This window comes from Silurus meridionalis, unplaced genomic scaffold, assembly GCF_014805685.1.
Source record: "Silurus meridionalis isolate SWU-2019-XX unplaced genomic scaffold, ASM1480568v1 Scaffold482, whole genome shotgun sequence".
NCBI classification, from domain to species: Eukaryota; Metazoa; Chordata; class Actinopteri; order Siluriformes; family Siluridae; genus Silurus; species Silurus meridionalis.
Genome location: NW_025804542.1, coordinates 1 through 6,730, shown reverse-complemented (window position 1 = coordinate 6,730; position 6,730 = coordinate 1). Strand labels below are relative to the sequence as shown.

The 6,730-nt window shown below is 37.0% G+C and overlaps 2 long non-coding RNA genes across 2 annotated transcripts; both read right to left on the bottom strand.

Annotated features, from left to right (window-relative positions):
* Positions 1-2,719: 2,719 nt before the first annotated feature.
* Positions 2,720-3,367, bottom strand: LOC124382479. Its single transcript, XR_006925040.1, has 3 exons — positions 3,269-3,367; positions 3,116-3,176; positions 2,720-2,857 (listed from the first exon to the last, which is right to left on the bottom strand). It is a non-coding gene; the product is annotated as an uncharacterized LOC124382479 (long non-coding RNA).
* Positions 3,368-4,457: 1,090 nt separating this feature from the next.
* On the bottom strand, positions 4,458-5,724 carry LOC124382480. Its single transcript, XR_006925041.1, has 3 exons — positions 5,578-5,724; positions 4,972-5,007; positions 4,458-4,558 (listed from the first exon to the last, which is right to left on the bottom strand). It is a non-coding gene; the product is annotated as an uncharacterized LOC124382480 (long non-coding RNA).
* Positions 5,725-6,730: the final 1,006 nt, after the last annotated feature.

Here is a 6,730-nt window from a genome sequence, read left to right as displayed (position 1 = left end):
GTTTAACAATGTTACTCATTTTAGGGTACAACATGCACATCAACAACATGCTTAATATTGCTTCGAAAGGATTTGGAGTCAAATAACATTTGAAAATTGAGTTGAATCTTTAAATACCTTGCTTCTCCATGGCCAGTCAGAATCTCTGTAGTTATAAGTAATCTCTTCCCCAGGACTTATATCCTTTAGTGCAGATAAGCAGAGACGGGGCTTTCCATCCACTCTGTTTTCATTTCATCATTTGGAAGACATTTACAGCAATATACATACCACATCCTTTTTCCATTAAAATGAAATTCAAAGAAAAAAACACTTCAACTGCAGAGGGTTGGAGTCTGTGCCTTATTTCAGATTATTGTTTAGTAATGAATAGACATCCCCTCGATATTCAACAAGAAAATCTCCATTTTCAAAGTGGCGACAGCTGAAGACTCCTCGACCTACCAAAGAGCAACTTATTTAGGAAAAAGAATAAAACAATACTTAAACATAATTATTGAGCTTGTTACTCACCTTTAAATTTTATTTCAAATCCATCTTTATCTTTAAACATGGATGAAAAATATGCAGCTTCATCTTTCGGACTTAGTTTAGCCCTCTGGGACCTTGTTGCTGTTTTTATCTGCAAGACACCGAGATGTCTTTTCACTTTATAACAGATTTTTTTATCATTATTATATGATCGTCACTTATCTAATAAAGTATCAGTTAATACTTTTGTTGTATAGGGCTTAAATATGAATAGGGATTATTCTATACTGTGTCAGTAAATAGTACAAGTGAAACAGGAAAACATCTTGAATCATTTCTTTGTTTCGTTTTGTTTAGTATGTTTAACATAATCAATCTGAAACAGGCTGCTTTTCTCCATCTCAACTACATTGTTTCTGTCACCAAAGAGAAACAATATGATATCAGACTTTTATATACTGTAGGTAAAACCTCTACAGACACCTACAGCAATACTACTAATTAACAGCTCAGACTGAGACTGCTACCATTATGCTGGAATGACCTTCACAAAGAACTGTTCAGCAGTTTTTTCTATTTATAGAATAGAATAGCCATTATTTGTCACATATTACAGAACCGTGACATGTTTTCACATATCCCAGCTTGTTTGGAAGTTGGGGTCAGAGCGCAGGGTGTCAGCCATGATTATAGTGCCCCTGGAGCAACAATGATTAGGGGCCTTGCTCAAGGGCCCAAGAGTGGCAGCTTAGCTTAAAACCCTGAACTTTATCAGTAACCCAGCACCTTAACCACTGAGCCACCAATCCCAACATTAATCTAGTAAACTACAGTATTAAAGTATGCTCCAGTCATTTTCATACACTAACCTCATCACCACACCATCTGGAATCATGAGCTCATTAACATGAATTATTTGATCAACATTTTCACCAAAACACACATAATACAAGCTGCTTAGTTATAGCTTATATTTAATTGACTGATTATTAGGTAAAGCAGAATTAAAGTTGCTGTTAAATAAAGACAAATAATTATTCAATTATACATTTTTCAATCCTAATGATTTGTGCAGAAACTCTAGCTAAAGGCTAACATGTGACCAAAGCTAGCCTACTTTTTACTAATGTGATATAAAATGAAACTTGGCTAAAACAATAAATTGAATTTTTCTTCAGTCGTTCAGCGTCTTCATAATGATGTTCTCTCCACGTGCTGTCACAAAGCTGAACCTGAAGTGTGTTAAAGGTGTAAATAAACTCTAGCTACTGTCACAGAGATAAACAGTGGTCATTTCTTCATAGTTAATATCAAGTAAAAATAAAACTTACATAATGTCACTACTATCAATGTCAATGAATTACATTTACAATCAATTCAAATTGAAGGTTTATTTCTCACATCCAGAACCAAAACACAGTGTGGTGAGATGGTTGACTGGTGTCATACAAAGTTTTTTTTTTTTTTTAAAGTTTAAAAACTTAAAAACTTTGTGTATACAAGGAAAAATTCCTCGGATAGCATGAGGTAGAAACCTTGAGAGGAACCAGACTCGAAGGAACCCATCCTCATCTGGGTGACACTGAAAAAAACAAAAAACAAATATGAACAGTGAAATAAATTGATTGAAATAAAGTAATTTAGTCATACAGGTAAATAAGACATTTGCAAAAGTTCTACAGCTCTTCTACAGCTTCTACTATCATGCAAATCATACTTAAATTTTATTTTTACTCCGTAACATCATGCACTATATATCCTTTAATAATCACTACATATGTAACATTTAATGAAGCCAAATATAATTAGAGAAAGAAGTGGATTCATTCACAAATTACCTTTTTATGTGCCTTCTTTTCCATAAGGTTCTTTAGACATCATCCACGCTAGTCCTCCAGGTTGTCCTCATTCAGGGCTGGTCCTAGTCCATGTGTGCTCCTCATCTGTGGACATACAACAGTGTAAATAATAATGAGCTCTTCTATATTACAGATATTTTAAAATGTGAAGCACATGTTTATGTCCAAAATATATTAATCTTCTTCACTAAATCTATTTTACTTTTCTTTAAATGTTCTGATACTTTTACATAGACAATAATAAAACAAACTCAACAGAGTTAATGCCATCTGAATTATGATCAAAGCCACTGGTGACAGAAGTGGAGGCTGTTCTTCACTCAGTGTAGGTGTCATCAACGCAGACGTCATAGTCCTCACCAAACTCTGGAATACTCTGTAAGCACACGCATCAGCCTTAGTCCTTTTCATCTAGTATTAGCTTGAGGTTTACTGCAACTGCACTAACAATGTAGAGACACTTAGCTTTAGACTGTTTTCATCTGCCACAATGATATCTACTGGACCACTCTGAGCTCCTCATCCATCTGTTGAAAATAATACAGTATTTTTTAATGTTAATTACTTATTAAAATAGTACTTAAAATTTAAATAAAACATTTTACAGCTAGTTCCAATTCTCAAGCAAAAGACCTACAGATAACCTTTCTTCCCATTTTATTAACAAGACATCAGTTGCCCCGAGTGCTCATCAGGGATTTCATTCTTCATTTCTGTAGAGCTGCACCGTGACCATGTCCATTAAAGTAAATAAACCAGAAATACAGAAAAAACTTGAACTTAACCATCATCTTGCATCTTTGTGTCCGCACACGGGTCTGCAACTGGTCTTCTGGTCATCCTACGCTGTGGTTTATGTATTTAAGAATCATAGCATCAGCTATATATATGGTTGAAATGACAATAAAATGTTTTATCTGGTTTGTTGTGATTCTTACACGTGTCGTTGTTGCTGTGTCAGCCTGGTCTTTTGGTCTGCAATCAGAGATGTGGTTTTCAGCCACATCAAATGACATTACCCGATGTGACTTTACCAACATTACCCATCTTGTTTGCCGTTTCTTGGCCCGTGTCCTGGCTGGAGTCAAAATCTTCAACTCGGCACGCTTGTCATCTTCCCTTCTGCTGCCAAAACAATAACAGCCAATACCAATGTATACATACTTTAATACATCCAGTCATGTCCAGTCATGATGATATTAATGCAATAAAGCCCAATTACACTGATAGGAAGCCGACTGTATTTCAATATCAAAAGCTATTAAGTTTACATAAATACAGTACATGGCATGTATGTGAAAGATTCGAAAAACTGAACGCCTGAAGTTCTACCTAAAAAAACCCGCTTAGTAGCGCACAGACCAAACAACTGTCAATGGAACCAATGATATAACTAACAACGTTTTAAGAAGATTAGAAGTGCAAAACACTATACACTGCATTGTGGTAGCTGAAGTATGTTTGCAACACTCCTGATTCAGCACAGACATTGGCTGGTGTGATGTAAACATGATCAAGGAGTGTGCAGTTGTCTGTAGTGGCAGGTATACCTTCAGCAGACCTGGAATGTGAATCAAAGAATCCATATTGTCCAGAGGTGTTTCTGAAGATAGCAATACACTCTGGACTTACAATAAGGAGTGCATGCATGACATCTGATGTTAGACACTCTGTCAGTCTTTCAGGTAGTGTCTTAAACCAGGATTCTCCAGAGAACTCACTGGATCTGAGGCATCCCAACATTGCTTCGGATTTCATAACATTGTCTGATTACATGTTGTGACACGCTCTGGCACTTCGTCCATATTCAGGTGGTCATTTTGAAGTTTATTTGCATTAATGAGCTGCATTTTAGTGAATGTATACAATGCATCTCCCTCCTCCAGATCAAGGTGCTGCATTGTAAACTCTGTTCCCTCGCTCTGGTAGGCCAGAAACTGCAGTGCTATACAAGGACACGGAGTGTTTGAGAAAAGTTGTCATACCTCACAATCACCCTGGCAATGAGATGCTTGGACAGATATGACCCTGGGCACACTGACACATTCTTGGAGTTTTCTGACTTTTATAGCCCATACTGAGGTCATGTTCTTGAACAAATTGTAGATCACCTTTGACTCCACTCCTCTAAAAGTCTCTCAATCAAAAGCTCGGTGGTGTTCTCAACATTTGTCGGCAAAGCCCTGAGGATGATTCCCCTTAATTCTTCCACCAAGCAAGACATTGTTCTACATTAAGAGAAGAGAATGATGAACTATTACAGACATATCGAAGACTGTGTACTTGGACAATGGATAATAATCCAGAAGGTCATTCTGATTAACACATGAGTAGGAACCATTTTTTGCTGTCATGCATGTTATGGATCATGGACGTTTTGAAAAGTTCAGTGATGAAATACACTGAATTCTGTATGACTGTCGTCACAATCCTTCCCACAGTAATGGCTTCATCAGTTTCTTGAATAACAACATACAAGTTTGTTTTGTATGTTGTTCCTTTAACAGTTGCCTCATGAGCAACCATAGTGTTTTCAGGCTGAAAATCATATCCAGCTACAGCTTCCTAATGAGGTAATTGTAGTCACTCACTACAAACTCTGTTGCCTTGTCTGTGACAATAGTATGAGGGAAGAACTCACCAGAATGAAGAAATGCCTGGAGAAGCTGATGTCTTTCTGCTAGAGTCAAGCAAAGATTCTGAAAGTTATGTAATTTTCTTACACACTGTTTGAAATAAACATGCTTGCTCTCAAACCTTAAGATTCACAAGCAAATGATTGGACAGAAATGAATAATGAGCTCAGGGTAGTGGTTAAGATAATGATGTTTAGGTCTGAGACAGAGGGCAGGAAAAAGGGTTTCTAAAATGTAGGTACTCAAAGCAAAACTCTCAAATACCCCATCTGACCCTTGGAAATTGCTGGTGAGCAAACAAGTGCTACGATTTCCCTTAACAGTAAAATTAGTTACCAAACTTCATTTGTACCAGGGGATTCAATTTTGTCACCAATGACACACCTGAAGGGGATTAGGACTAATGTGTTCTCTCTCTTGCAGTGATCAGAGGGAGCATTTAAGGAGGAGCGAGATGTTTGTGTGTGAGGGAGTGGGAGGAAACGTAAGGCTGCGGCCCTGAGCACAGAGCTTATAAAAATAAACCATCTCTTGATTTTGAACCTGTCCTGAAAACACTGAAGCTTGTCACCTCAGTTTTAGGAAATGTGATGGTATTCCAACATAGCGACTGTTTCTGGAGGTCAGAATCACTATGCAGCTCTTCCTCCATGTCCTGAAGAGAACTCAAATCTTGAGGTGGCAACAAATTATGAATCCAGGTCTCTGACTCATCAGTTGATTTTATACTCTGAAGGGTCTTGAAGATGATTCGCAGTTTGTCCATCATTTCCTGTTTTGTTAATATATTACTCAGGAGGGTGAGCAAGACAACAAGAAAGACATATTAGTAAGAGCAGGTGTAAAAAAACATGAATCTGAAATATTTACAGTAATTTGCCAATAAATAATCACAATAAACATTAATATACTCATGTTTGCAGACTGAATGTCTGCTCCCTGGTCTGGTGTGACTCTGTGTACTTCAATGTAGAGCTGCAACTAATCAAATAAATGTTTTTTCCTAAGATCTTTTCCTTATTATAACTAATAAAAACCTGAATTCAGGGTATTTATTTATAAAAGTTTACTTTAAAATGCAAAAACATACTGTATTGAGTTTAGCTATCATTAATTTTAATAGTTAAGTTTATAGCAGCTGTATCACTTGTGGACCATGAGTTGGAAACCTTAGTATCTTTAGACACTTTATTAGATTGAATACACAAGACAGAGGGGCTTGAGGAACAGCACAAACCGGAGCGTCGGTAGAATTCATAATGCAGGTAGTCCAATGATGATCCTCAGCGTGAACCATAGACCAGACATTGAGGAACTGGGCCCTTATAATGAGGAAAGTAGATTGGAGACAGGTGAAGGTGATTAGTAGGAGGGCGTGGCTGTGCAAGTGTGCTGAGTGTAGGAGGAGGTGTGGCTGTTTGTTCCAGTACCCCTCCCAAGGCGGCTCTTGACGAGAAGAGGTAAAACAGGTGTTTATGGATTTAGAATACAAAGATTGTAACAAATGGCTGCATATATTTTGTATGTTTTTCACTTGTTATTAAAAATTAATTTGTTTCATGAATTCATTATTTATACCTTTTTTAACCTTTTAAATTGATCTATTGTTTGACTCTTCAGGTTTGAATCGCTCAATTCATTTACTGTGAAGAGCTGGTTCAGAGATCTGATTCAAATAACCGACTCACTTGTGAACATCAAAACAGGAATCATCCACTGCCTCAGATGTGGGTGTTGCAATAAAAGATTGTTTAGGCTTCTTTA